Source organism: Rhopalosiphum maidis, chromosome 3 (assembly GCF_003676215.2).
Source record: "Rhopalosiphum maidis isolate BTI-1 chromosome 3, ASM367621v3, whole genome shotgun sequence".
Lineage (NCBI taxonomy): Eukaryota > Metazoa > Arthropoda > Insecta > Hemiptera > Aphididae > Rhopalosiphum > Rhopalosiphum maidis.
Genome location: NC_040879.1, coordinates 62,432,038 through 62,448,526, shown reverse-complemented (window position 1 = coordinate 62,448,526; position 16,489 = coordinate 62,432,038).

Here is a 16,489-nt window from a genome sequence, read left to right as displayed (position 1 = left end):
TTGGCCTCCCATTGGTGCTACTTAAAAAAAAAATCCTCGTGCCGCCACTGTAACTATTTTACATTGAAATCAAAAATCTTAAAATTTGTCCTGATCGATCCTAAGCAGATAGGCATATTAACGATTTGAAGTCTGTTTTTCAGAAATTTTTTCGCATTATTAGGTCCGTCGATAGAATTGATCAAAAGTACATACAACCTAGGTATAAATGTATAATACTTATTACACAAATAATTAATACCAACTTTAATTAATATATTACTGCATTACTTACTGATCAAGCGCGCGAAGCTGTGATGGTGACTTATAAGTACACGATTTGGAGAACTCATCTATTTCTTTTACATAATCACTAACACTAATGATCACGTATTATTATTACTTAGGTTTAGGTATTACACTCGATATCGGTTGTGTTTTGAGTTTTCTACCAAAATATTTTATGCTTATTGTATAAACATATAACAAACTATCCTATTAATTCGATAAGAATTCTGTAAACAAATTTTTATTTGTCAATTTGTTATAAATAGTTTATTTGAAAACGACTTCCATTTTTTTTTTAAATTCTTACACACTTTAAAAATCAAAAATATTTTTCAAATATTAATTGTATAGAAACAAAAAATGACAAGTAGATTTGTTGTAGGTACATATAGTACATCTATAGTGTCAACTGTCGAGTATACTTTGACATTCAGAATGTCATATATATTATAATAAATGGATTAAATTTAAATTTGTTAATAAACTATTATTGCATACGAAAAACGATTCTGAGCAGAGATGATCTGTGTTACTAATAGTATATTTTATTATATATATAAATATTAATTGGTATTATAATATTAATGTGTTTTACTACTAGTAATTCGGTGGGTAGAATTAATGTTAGCCGAAAACATTGATATTATAGTGAAGTACTAAATAGTATATATTTATTTCAAATTGTATTCATACATTTTAAGTAAATAGATACACTTACCGAAAACCAGTATAAATAATTCGATAACAATTCCTTAGCATTTTCATTAGTATTTAAAAATGTTATTGTGTAAAATATAATAATATACAAAAACGTTTCAAGTACTCATCATTAATATTTTTGAATTAGGCTTACAGCAAAATAATTAAACTTAAATTATTTTAAATTATCTTCACGAAATCTAAAAAATGGTAGGACATGTAGCGTCCTTAACGGTCAACCACATCATCACCGAATCCCACAAATACAACCAGATCGCAATCGATTTCACATATTTGAACTAATCTGTCAAGCACTTGGACCAAACCCACAGGACATGTACAACTTAATTCTATTCTAAAAAAAAACAAAACTATATAATTGAATTAAAAAAATAATAATAAATGTAAATAACACCTAGCCTAACACGACCCACTTTATATAAAAAAAATCAGTAGATTTTGGTACCTATGCAACATTCAACATTGACTACATCATTCGTTAGAAATTCTATGACTAACACCATAATTTGTATTACACTGGTAATTGAGCTATATATATATATATATATATATATAAAATGAAATGGGAATGGCCTTATAGTGAGATGTCACTATTATCCACCCACATTTTGATAGAGTGGTTAAGGGGAGTCTGAGCCTCTGAGGTATGTTTTCATAACTTAAAATTACAAGGTCTGTACATTTTTATTTTTATGTAACTGAGTAATAATAACGATAACTATTTATTTACTGGTGTGTTGTATGCGAATAAAATAATTTAATTTGATTATGATAAATATTACTGCAAAATCTAGTAATTTATTGATAATAATTACTGTTGTTCTCAAACTAGTTTCACTCGGCCTTTACTGGAAGTGACTCTAGTAATTGTATTTATAATTTATGTGCTCTAATTATTAGATATTACAGTATAATATATTTATCATTCTATTAGTAGGTAATGAAAAGCAATTAATACCAGAATAAATTAAATACACAAAACAGTAATATCTATAGCGTATTTACGTATCTAAATATCGTTGGTTAGTTTAAGTTATTATAGTTTAAATTAATTTATATCAATAAAAAAGCTAATATTACCAATTGTCATAGAACTTAGAAATAATGTTCACGATTTAAATTATTCTTATTAAAATTACACCAAATATTTTCAAACATATTTTATCATTTCATCATCCATACCTTTTTAAGCGATGTTACAGTGAACGAAAACAGCCATTTATCGGTATTATATTATCGTGATTTATATTTATCTTGCTTATGTTTTTACGGCCTTAATTTTGTATTTAATATAGTATATATCTATTTTACGATTGACAATCGATAATAAGCGATAGGTACCTATCAATAAATATGCTCCAATTACATCGGCTGATGTGGAATGATCGTTTAGCTGTCTTAAAAATATTTTGAGACCTAATGGGCGACATACATAAATATTCAATAAATTAAAAGAAATTGTAACTATTCAATACAACACATCATTTTGATATTTTTATAATTTTATTTGGTGTATTTTTTCCATAGATGCATTGTACTACAGAAACAAAAAAAGATTTTCCCACATATTTGGACACTGTTAGCACATATTTTATAAACTATATTTCCATATTTATGTACATATTTTTGACGTTTTTGTATTTTTATTACATATAAATCTGTTCCTTAGTAATAACTAATAACCTATAATAAGGTACACATTTAAACTTAAATTCTATTAAATGCAATGATAGATAAAATTTAAAGTAAAATTAACTAACGTGATTGTATAATTGTATATATATAAAATATGTATACTTTTTGTCCTAACAAAAAATCATCAGCCTTAGTGAAATACTACACCGAATTCGCATATAATTATCTTCAACTTGTTAATAATAAATAATTGATCTTAATAATAACAAATGGAAATTCTAAAGACAAATATGAACAAAGAAAATACAACAACCTTTTTATTTAATTAATTAAAAAAAAAAGATTATTTTATCAGGCTATTTTTCCAGTTATTTTAATAAGTTTGATTATTTTAAGACTAGGACTACCTATGTTTAAAGTCACAAAGTCATTTACAGGCTGACAGTGAATTCTAAAATTTTCTATTTTTAAAATGTCAACATACTTCTAGCATTTTTTTTGTTATTGTTCTTTTGTTTTATTTGCATATGCTATTTGATGAAATCAAAGTATCAAATTATTATAATCATTAATTTAAATAATTGGCAACTTATATTCTTAATTGCTTAATCTAGGGTAGAATACTTATTTAAGAATTGAATATTGAACGATCAATTTTTATAAAAGTTATAAAAAGTAGGTAATCATTAACTATATTATATAGATGACATTGTGTTTGAAAATGTCCCTTGATATGAAATAGAAATCATCACAATAAACAATTATGTTAACTGAACAAAAACTTTGGGAAAAAAATGTTGTGGAAATATATTATTACTATAATTAAATGGAATATTAAACAAACTTTTGACTTCGTAAGTAATCATAGAAACTAAATCCAACCATTGTAAGCAGTTCGGTTGAATCCATTTAATAAATCGTATAAGATCATTAAATCAGCAACTTTCTTCTTGATTCGCATAAAAAGTCATTCCTAAATTGCTAACTTGCAGATTATACAATTTTCTATCAATATACTAATTTTATTAATCTTGATACAAATTAATTTCCGAAACTTTAACTTAACATTTAAGCCTGATTTATGTAAACAGTATAATTTGGGGATCAAACTGTTGAGCCAAACAAGTGTGAAGTACAATATAGTTTCAGTGTCAATATTTTTGAAATTTTTAGTACTCATATAGATAAAATCTAAAATCTTAAAAGATTTATTTGTAAACGAATTTATATTTAATGAGAAAGACATATTACTTTGAAATAAAATCCTTAGTTCTCTAACAGAATTGACTCACGGTAAGAATGTATAACTAATTAAGTAATTATATAAAATATGATTTTGTAAGCGAGAAAAAGTTATGGCACTACATTTGTTTATATTTAATGGTAAGCTATTATGTTGACTCCAAATAATAAATGTATCTAAGTTAGGCTACAATTGTAATAGATCAGAAGCAGATTTAAATATTTTAACATCATTAGCAAATTATAGCACGTTTTCTGAAGAATCAAAAACAGCGAATAAATCATTGATAAAATAAGTGAACAAGATTAGACCTAAATGAGAACCATCATAAATAGAAGTATCATAGATACTCCTAAATATACACTAAAATAATTTGAAAAAACATGAGATATTTTTACAGCTTGAGTAATAGGTATTTCTATGTTAACGTCGAGTTGCATAAATAATAATTGATTAATTTAATAGTTCAATAAAATGTAATCAAGTTCCTAAGCCTAGGACTTGTAGCTCTAAAAATTACCCAAATATGCACAAAAAAATGGCCAAATATGTTCTAAAATATGCACCTAAAAATAACCGTATATGCACTAAAATATTATGGCCCGAAAATAATTAGGTATAACAAATATGTGGTAAAATTAAATATTTATTTTATTAGAATTTATATTATGTATTAGAATATTACCTTTATAATATTTTTGTTTTCTAATAATACTCTGAAAATTACACTGCACAATAATAGACAACATTGGAGCATATACATATAATAAACCAGAACCTTCTATATCTTCAACTTCGACGCTTAAAATTTTTGAAATTTTTCATAAAGCTTTGTAACCAGGATTTTTTCTAAAACGTAATTTAGCTTCAGTGCTTTGCCATTTGTACATTTTAAATTAACAATTTTATTTTTCGACTCTTTGACCGTTTTAAATGAATCGGATAATATTGTATTCCTTTCTCTTCTAAAAATGTTATGGATTTGGGTAAAATATGTATAAAATATAGTTAATCATCTATAGTTTTTAATTTGAAATTTGAAAATTTTATTAAAATATGCAAAATAAGCATAACAATTTTAAAATAATCACTTTCCTGCAAAATCTATTAAATATGTAAAAATATACACACTCAAATTTTAGATCTGATATCATGGCACCGAGAAATGAATTTATTTCGCACTCTGCTATATTTAACAATAATTAAAAAAAGTATGCAAATGCTACAAGTCCTTAAGCCTAGTAATAATGGATCAATCATAACTAGGTACCTATATAACCATTATAGCTTACGTTTGATTCATTATAAATGTTTAGTTGATGAATTTGTAGGAGACTTAGCAGTATTTTTAATCATAAACTTTAATATAAGTTCGACATTCATTCAGACACGCGTGTAAAAAGTTCAAAGGTTTTATCAATAATAATAAAAATGACAATTCTAAAACTATGTTTGTAGATTATAAAATACAATAACGAAAAGTTTACTTTAATCCCCCCGAACTATTAAGTTAGAACAAAATGGGAGAATTTAAACGTTGTTCAACACCGTAGAATAGATATTAATATAAATGTTATTTATTTCAAAATGTCATTGTATACTCTCTTATATGCAATGAACAAAAGCTACTTATTTTGATTTTTGTTTTAGTGTACAGATATTTAGTTACAAAAATGTTGTTCATTGTGATGTCATAATAATCTATAGTCAAAATTACATTTTCGTACGTCATATTATAATAGTTGGACGTTCTTTGTTTCAAATCTATTATAAATGAAAATACATATTTTCCACAGCTAAAATGATAGAAAATATGAAATAATGAAAAATTCATTTTGTAAGAATAATCTACTGGAAATTTGGACATATTCATAATTATTTTGATTTAATAATACAGTAAAACTCCGATTATCCGGACTAATTAATGTCAAGGGTGGTCCGGATAAGCAAATATCCGGGTGATTGGTATATGACATGTTAAAAATTATATAATTATATAATTGTATGAATATATTGTATGTATGTATTTATTATTAATATGTATGTACTATAGTTTAAAATTTGTAACAATAAACAAATAATTTTACTATAATATTTAACTGAAAAAGAATAAGCTATAAATACAATAACATATTTTAAAATAAATTGTAAAACCGTTAAATCTTTTTTCTAGTCCGGTTAATTGGACATCCGGTTGATAGGCGTTTGGATAATCAGAGTTCTATTGTAATATATTAATATATGATGTATAATTTATTATAATTTTTTTCAACTGTAATTATGAAAGTATTATTAATTCGATATGATAATATACATAATGGTAAAAAATAATGTTAACTGCTTTTTAATATTATAATACACTGCATTTAATTTAAAACGTCAGTTCATAATCATAGTCGCTTAAATATTTATTTGATTTTCAACAATATTTTATTTTTTGTAATAAGTAGTTATTAGTTATAATATTATGCAAATGTTTAAAATATAATATTATTATGTCAACAACTAATATAATCATAGAAATTTATGCTAGGACCTATTTATTTCTAAAGTGATTACCTATTTATCATTTATAATATTTAATTTTTATGGTTTCATGAAAAAATACCTCGATAACAAAATCCCCGATAAGATATCCCTAAACCGAAATATCTCTGCAATAATATGCCTATTACATGTCCCACATAAATAATAATTTAAAATGTTAACCTTTATTATAAAAATTGAGATTTGAACTTAGAATTAATAATTGCATTTTATAGTTAATAGTGAATAGCGTTGTTCGTTATTTTGATTATGGTATATTATGTCGTTTTATATCATTACCCATACGCTATACAACGCGTTCGTGAGCTAACTACAGTCTTAAATTAAATTATTTAATCAACACTTTTTATAATTTTAAATTAAAAAGTACTAAAATTTATCTAAAACAAAAAAGGCAATAAATTACTAATATTTGATGACTATCTTTTACTATCATGATTTAATTTAATGTTGAAATGAAATTTTCTAAAGTTGATCGCAATATATTATAGGTAATATTTAATAATCAAGGCTGTGAATTTAATGCACTTAAAAACTATGCATGCATATATACACTAAAAACTGACAAAATTTACTCTAAAAATACTTAAAATATGCAAAAAAAAAAAATATTAAAATTTAATTTTTGTTCTTATTAGTTTTACAATTAAAGAAAGAAATCAACGCGAATAAGAGTCATTATATTATTAAATTAATTTAATCTCGACTTCAATAGTACAATAGTCAATAATACACGTTAAATACCTGACTAAAAATAAAATAGTACAAAAAATAACATTAAAATATGCATTTATGTGACCTGACCCATGAAATATGCGAAAATATGCAAAATAAGATTTAGTATTTGAACTACAAATAAGTCAAAACAAATTTTGGTGAATCTATTTTATTATACGGTGTAGTAAAAATAGCAAAAAAAAAAAAAAAAAATCATGCAAATGCATAAATTCACAGCCTTGTTCATAGGTTTTATACTTTTACCGGTAGGTATTCGTACTTTTACCGTTATATATTTACTATTACCTATTTTTATTATTTGTTTCCTTTGTAAGATGATACGATGAAATTCATAAAAATAAATATTTAAAATCAATAGCATATAACTTGGTATTATAATAAGTATATTTGTTTTTGACAAAAAACATTTTTTAATATTTTTTTAAATATTTTTTGTATTCTATAAATGTTAATAATAATTGTATTGTATTAATATCTATGTAATTTTTATAAAGTTTAATAAGGTTTTATAAGGTTTAAATTTTGAATTAATATTTATATGGGATATTTTGTCATGTGGAATATTTTTGCGGAAATATTTTGTTTTTAGGATATTTTGACGTGTCACCAATACGTCGGTTTGGATATTACCATTGTGGAATACATAGGTTTATAGTATATTAATATGTTTTTAGAAAATAATTTATAAGTTGTTATCAAAATTTGTTATTTTTAGGTACATGTAAAGTCTATTTTTAAAATCAATGAATATCACAAAAAAAAAAACCAAAACTATAATCGATGATTATTTTTAAGAAACAGCGAAAGGTGATAGGTATGTATATACCTATTTCATGGGGTAAGTGAATACAACATTGCAATATGCCATATAATATGGTGTACTTGATTAAACGTACGACACAATAAATATTCGTGTGTAATACATGTACACGAGTGGGAACAATGTTTTCGATTTGGGTTAAGTAAAACACAACCATATGTTATGTATATAGTATATACGTATATAGGTATAATATCGCATATGTTTTTCGAGTTTAGACTTCAGAGAGATTTTCTGGGAAATTAAATCTATTAAAAACGCGGGCGGAAGATTTGTCTGGATTTGTTATTGGTATATGTTTGTGTGTATGCGATCACGGCGGCATAATGCCGAAGCCCCAGGCTGTGATTGGCTATCTATATCGGGCGGGCGGAGCGGTGCAGGTATAGATATTCAGCAAAAAAGTTAAAATCCAATTCGACGCTGGTCTATTTTCCCTCCCTCCTATCCCAACACACACACGAGCACCATATATTAAACTTAATATATATCAAACCCCAATGAGTGGATAGTATACACGCAGTACATGAAAAAACTAAAAAAAAAAAAAGTGTTTTTTTAAATAATTTTCAAAGAATTATAGAATGTTGATGTTTGATTGTCATACTCTAGTGGCTAAGAAGACATTTGAGGAAGCAGTAAGTAAACGTAGAAACGATTTTTAAGATAAATAATTATAATAATTTTATTCCAATAACTACTCATATTCATTAAGAGGACTTTTTTAATTCAAGGTGGCTCAAGTAGGAAATTTAACGAATTGTTTATAAAAAATATATTCAAAATGACTATTATAGGCGATCTCATGCCGTTACTGTCGACGGATGTCACGTAATAGCGAAATGATGTCGAATATTCGTTATAATTAGTAAAATAATATTATGTGGACGCGCGGACTGGACATCGCTTTATTTCTAGACTTCTAGAGCTACTTTTAGAGCTTAATATTGTGTATAATTAATAATATATACAACTAAAAAACTTCACATTCTCAACGCACTTCATAATGTTATAATATGATGTGCTTATAATTATGTTTATTTGCAAATATATAAAATGTCAAAAAAATAGCTTAAAAAATGTCCGTATAAGAAGACGTCGATATCTTTATAATTTTCACAATAAGTGTTTTGTCTCTAATAACAATAATGTTGTTCTGGGATAAGTTGTATAGCCGACTTACGTCAACGCGTTATATCCCCTCGAAACAGCTGCCCGCTCGTCCCCCGTCGATATATAATTCCAAGTGCGCTTAAAATGTTTGCCAAAAAAATATATACATATAGGTACAACACACTATAATATAATAATTGCATATATATATATATATATATACGACAGTTTCGCGTCGAACGAATCCCGTGTGACGCATTCGTATACATACGCCTCCTACAAGCGGACGTTGCACGCACACACGCACACGAATGTAATGTGCGCAGGATTCGCGCGGTGACGGTGGCGGCGCAGCGTGTTACTGGCGCGCGGCGTCGGTCCGAGCGGGCTCCGCGACAAGGCCACCCGACGACCGCGCGCGGCTATATAAACCGTATGCTCGAGCCGCCTTCGCGTATACGCGAAACGTCTCGCGCGACAGGCGTAACGCTCCTGCAGCGACATTCGTCCACCGCCGTTGTGCAGCATACGCTCTCTCGTCCATCTTATCGCGCTCCGTCCGGACATCGCACACCACACACATAAATAATTACGCACCGCAGTGTAATATATTGCGGTACGTTAAATATTATTACAATATTATAGCGAAAACAATAATTATATTATTATCGTCAATCGCGTAAAATCTCTCGACGTTTCGCGGGGTACTGCAGTCGTCCGTCTTACACGGGCCGCGTCAATCGTCGATTCGCGGGGGCATGCCGTCCGGACGCCGGAACCGCAGATCACGTACGGCTTCAGAACACTTGAGGAGGCTGGTGTTGCGCATCGCTAGTCTGTACGAGCGCGTGGCGGAAGCCTACCACCGGATGCGAACGGGCCCCGTACATCCGGAACGGGACATATTGCAGCGGCTGCAGCACGCGTCTTGGCTATCGCCGGTGTGCCGGGAGAGACACCTGTGGGACCGCCGTACAAAGGAATAGAAACGACGGGTCGGCCAACTCCGGCTGACCTTCGCCGCCACCGCCGCAGCCGATAAGCGAAAGCATCGCGGCGATCATCAGGCGCACGACAACACCGTCGAACCATACCAGACGACGACTAGGAGAGCGGCTACAGCAGCAGACGACGACGACGACGACGACGACGACGACGACGACGACGAAGAGGACCGTGACAGAGACGCAGACGAATCGAATAGAACCGGTGATATCAACGAAAAGGACGACGACGACGACGACGACGACTTTGCAGCCGCTTCGGCCGTTTTGTTGGAGACCCAAGTCTAAGACTACACCTCTACGTATATTATCATGGGGGCGCCACTGATTAGTTTGGATTGTCGCGTTACTGATCTGATTGTAATCTACGTAAGAATTCCCAACACTCGGTACAACTTAGTCGTATCAATTGTTCAAAGCGATCGTGTTATATACTCGCTCGTAAGTATTATACTTGTACTTGCAATAATAATAATAATAATAATAATAATAATAAATAATGACAACGATAATGATGATATTATTATGATTTTGTGACGATCGTTATGCGCGTTGTACAGGTCGGGTTCCCGGCTCAGATCACAGCGAATAATAATATATTCTTGTCGTCGAACATATTATTTTATACAGTAAACTGAGTATCATAAGCATGTTGTAGCGGTTATAAAAACATTAAAATATGTAATATCATATATTCATACTCGCCCACCCTTTAATAAAAAAAAAAAACTTTCGAGTATAATATATTATATGATGCACGGGTGTGAGAAATGCGTCAAATCAAATATTTCGAAATTCGTTTTGATAAAATTAGTATAGGACAAGTAGGTACCATAAATTACAAGTTTTCATAATATATAAGAACGAATCAATTGTATTTCTGATTTGATAAACAATATAACATAATATATTTATTATTACGTAGCTATTTTTCCAATTTATTGCTAAAAATTGGACAAAAATAGTTTTATTTGCTTTTTTCAATTATTGGGGACTGGGGAGTAAATTTTGTAGCAAGATAAATCGTTAAAAAAGCATTTAAATAATTTATAAAAATGTATTTACCAATTTAATCTGCCAAAACTGTCACTTTGATAATTCTGTAACATGTATTCTTTTAGTTATTTTATCAGCCACGTATTAATATAACGATAAACTAAATAATTTTCACGGTGAAAATTGAACCTATCGTTGAAAATAGAAAATAATCTGACTAATATCTAATAGAATACAGCCGTTGAAAGCGGGTCGTTTTTTTGTCGTTTTTCGTGCGTTTAGATCAATAAGCGGAAGAAAAATTTACCAAGTAACAAAAGTCCAATATTAATTTTGTAAACATATTTGAATTCCTTATTTTCTTTTCTAGATTATATAGGAAATGGATTTAAATTTTTTTTTTAGTAACGCTAAAGTAAGGTGAATTTTGAAAAAAAATTATATAGGAATATAATTCATTTGTTACTATACTGTCTATACTAATTAAACAATAAAAGAAATCGAAAATCCATTTCCTACATAAGTAAATAACCTAGAAAAGAGAACAAGGAATTCAAATATATTTTAAAAATGAAAATCAAACTTTTGGTACTGGGTGAAGTTTCCTTTTTTTTTGTGATTTTCATGTAAAAACTTTTTTCATCGCAAAATTTAGTGACGTGTGACTGCGCGTATGTACGTTACTGATTTCCAAGAGTCTTAGCCGTAGTTTATCATTAATTACATAAAACGTTCGGGGAACTACGCACACTAATGATAAGTCACAACACACACAGTTACACATAACTCACGATGGATATCGAATATTGCCTAAATACAACCTCTTAAAAATGGTTTGCTTTCAACAGCTTTATTGAAACATTTAAAATTTTTCGTGGAAATAATTAAAAAAATTATCCAAGAAAATACGTGCAATAGAAAAATCAAAAGAGAATATTTAGAAGAAAATAATCAAAATAAGCAAAATGAAGTTTACTAAATGTCTTGGTCTTCATTACGATCAGAATAATACGATACGGAATCTATATAATATAATATATAAGAATTGTGCCTATTTATCACATTCCTTGCCAACAAAGCATTTGCTACAAAATCTTAGCTACAATATGATTTATTAATCAATAATATAATGTACTGTTTAAGATATTAAATTAGGGAAATATAACTTAATTTAGAAATAACTAGTAAATATATTTCCAGACTTGTTTTTAATGTAGGTAATAATCAAATTGTTATTTATTAACTTACTAGGTATACAATTGCCAATTTTGTATGTATATTTACATTTTGAACGTTTGAATTGTTTGGTGATGAAAAGTATAATGTATAATAATTTTGTAAATTATGTCATCATAAAATAATAACACTTTAGTTTCAATTTTCTGGTTGAACTTGAAAGCCCATTTTTGAAAGCTTTTTCTAAGCCAAAACTGAAAGACAGTAAGTGATACAATTTGAGAATGGGTTTATTATATCAAAATATTCGTTATTTTTAGGCGCATTTTTTGATTCCTTCATAATGTGAAATCAAAACAATTTTATTGCTATTAAATAACAGTTATCTAACATTAGACTTAATCGATAGTGATTAATCATATGGTAGGTTATTTAATAACTAAATAACCAAAAATATTCTAAATAAAATAAATATTCCACGGCTTCCCGAGGGAGCCGGAACCCTCAGTTTAAAAATTACTGGCAAACATATAAGTATTTATAAATATATAAATGATACTAAGCAAAAAAGCAGAAACTGATTACATATTATACGGTAGTAATCACTCAAATACCTGAAATACCCTATCTTCGTTCAATATAGATAATAATTTTCTAGCCGTATCACACAATGTCATATTATTATCATTCATGATTATAATTTATAAAGATACTGTTAAAAAACAGGGATTGTTATTAATGCTGTGATTGTGATTTAGCCCATCGGCCATGAAATATTAAAATCATTATCTTTAATCTTCCAATGTAGTACACGTAACATGTTTCAAAACCACTGAGCTAAAAGTGTGTATTTGCAATTTGAAGCGTTAAGAGGTATCTTAGAATTTATTTATGAGTGTTATTTGATTCTACAGAAAATGTTATCTAAGGGCCCTTAATTTATTATTTTATTTTGATATTGTGATAAAAATAATAAAATGATTCATGAAAAGTTATTTTTCTCAAAACTATACTACATTGTCGCTTACTGCTTTTTGGCTTAGGAGTGCAGCGATACTATATAAAAAAATCTTAAATTTAAGTCTTGGAAATCATTAATAAATAAATAGAATATTAAAATTTTCTGTATTAAATCTTATCATTATAAAGTTATTATAAATTATAATAGTTATCGCAACACCGTTACTGAAAATTAAAAATAAAATTGATCAAAACACCTGGAATTTAGAATTTAAAAACGAACGTAAGACGATTTTCATTATTTCTCTTAGCTGTGTTAAGCGAAAGAGAATTCAATAAATTTAGACGAGAATAATGGTATACATTTAATAACAATTTTATTTTTTGAAAACTTCGGTGAACTGACGATTTTGTGTATTTTTTCAGTCACTTTGCGTTATGAACGTTGTGCTGCGTCGCTTCAAGATCCGCGCACGACGTCGTGGCCGCAGGAGACGGAAGTCCCGAAAAAATAAGACACTGCCACTTAAAAAGATCAAACGTAGCCGCTTTATTAAAGTTAGTAAATTAATGGATTTTCTGCGTTATAATATCAATATATTATACAAACAAATGTATGTGCGATATACGTTCACCAGATTGCGTTCACGTGGTCGACTTGTTAAAAATTCTAAATTATTTGCACTTTTTTATTATTTTAAATAACCACTGATGATAATTTGTTCTTAAGAACTATCCCATCAATCATTTTTTAACAAGTTGATTAAAAAAAAAAAAATAATAATAATAACAAAATTAAGTAGGTACCCCTATACATTATAATTAATAATAATTATATTATTGCTTTAGGATCTTAAATCTGCTTTTAGTGATGCTTTGAGAATACTATGGGTACTTTTAATAGTTATAATGTAGGGCATTAGTCAAATTTTAGATTGCTTCGCGTAGTTCGTTTAAATTTCAATTGAAAAATTATCTAGATATTTATAACTTATAAGCTATTTATAAACCTTATTAAATATTATTATTATTATTATAATGTAATTATTTTATTATTATAATTAGATCAGGGGTGACAAAATTAATAAGATTTTTTTTCTGATTTTAATTTTATATTATGAAAAATATTATACATAGGTACTTACCTATATTTAAAATAACCTTATGCGTAAAATAATTTTGTTTTTATTTGAAAATTCCTAAAATAAAAATAGTACAGTTTCTAGTATTAAATCGTTAATATAATATTCTCTATCGCAAAAAGCTTTTCTCTCCATTCACCATAATAATCTATAATAGTAATTATTTAAGAAGATTGCGTCATTTCACGTTTAATATATTATTTAAGGTCTCAACGGATCTACAATATTTAATTTTCTGAAATACATATTGATACGTACTTATACATTTTAGTTATTATTTATTATTCAAAATAAAATATAAAATAGTAAGTATTTTGATTTTTCGTGTGCCACAGATTTGTCATCCCTGTTTTAGGATATACTCGTATAAATTATAAATATCCATATTTTACTCGGTTTACTTAGTATAGTATTTTGATTGAAAACGAACTTTATTCTACTAAAAATTTAAATAATAAAATTTAGATAATAGTTTTAATCATTATTAATTTTGAAAACTTTTGAAATTTTGACTTCAATATCTTGGCGAATCTTTCATTAATTTAGAAAAAAAAATTTGAAATTATTAGAATTATTAACTTGCTGGCCTTACGTAGAAACAAAATAAAATTTGTTAAAAAACTTTAAAATAAAAATATAGATACATATTTATAATATACAAAAATTTAAAAATGTTATTACCGTTTTTCCGCATAATTTTAATTGAATTGTTATGTATAATATATCATAAAACATAAGATGAATAAGTATACGATCTTCATCAGTTCATATAAATATACAATACCAAAGGACCAAACAAATAAATATAAATATAATATTTGCAAATCTAAGAATTAAAATGAAAAATAAAATGTATTTTTAATCAACTTTAAAATCGCTCATTCCTATTATTTCAGTACAAGTAAACGTCCATTTTAAATTTAAAATATGCTCAGTCGGTTATATACTAAATTAAATTAAAATAATATAAAATTTTATGCAAACTTTTTGTTATATTATAGTTTATTATATAAACAAGTAAGGCGGTTCTTTTAAAGGTAAAACTCTCATTATCTTAAAATATATTAGTTTTTTTGGATATTTTTTTTAAACATATTATACATGTTTTGGGTTGGATACATTTTTTCTTCTTGTCACGAATTTTATGTTTGACTATCCACTGTTATTAATATTATTTAATCAGAATTTTTAAAAATCTATCCCTAGAAAAGAATGATTCGTACAGTTTTATTAACTTAATTAAGTATAGCACTTATAATTTATATATTAAAAACAAGCCACAATAGCTTTTACTATTTTTTTTTTTTTAATTTTAGCCATGAAAACATTTTTGAAAAATAAATTATTCATAATTTCAATAATTTTTAATTGTTTAATGTAAGCATACATTTTTAATTGCATATTAATAAATGAAATATTTTTCCGGGAATTTCATCATATAAAAATTTAATTTTGAAAAAATAGTAATAGTAAATTAGTATTTCAAAGTTTAAATTAGTGGAATAGTAAATCAATATTTTGTGGTATATTCTTACGTCACTCTAAACTTTATGTGAAAAATATGTTTTCTAAAACTTAAATAATTTTTGTAAAAATGAGTGTTTACTTTTAAAAGAATTTAAGAACTACTTTTGTTTATAATACCTCAGATCCATTATAATTTCGAAATTTGTATGACATAATATATATATAATATAATAAGTTTTATATTGATGTTGTATTGTTGTATTGATTTATTGTCAAAATATACTAATCTATTTAACACGATTAAAATGTGTAATCAACAGTCTTTAAACGTTATTTGTCTACATACCTATTAAATTTAAATCGGTCTAAATTTCGTATGATTTTTGAAAGTGACAGAACTATCATTTTTTAAGATGTATTGATGTGTGTTAGTTTATATTTTTTGGGTCTATTTTGGAACAGTTAAAACTCGATTTTAAGAATGATTTCTGGTAGAAAATTCCATTTATTTGATACATACAGATGGTTGGGTAAAAAAATAACTTACCTTGCAATAAATTTTATTTTAGTGTTCAAGATATCTATAATCTGCTTAGAAAAGAAAATAATTTAAAAAAAAACAATGATCTTGTCTCTAAATTAAATGATACGTCAATTGAAT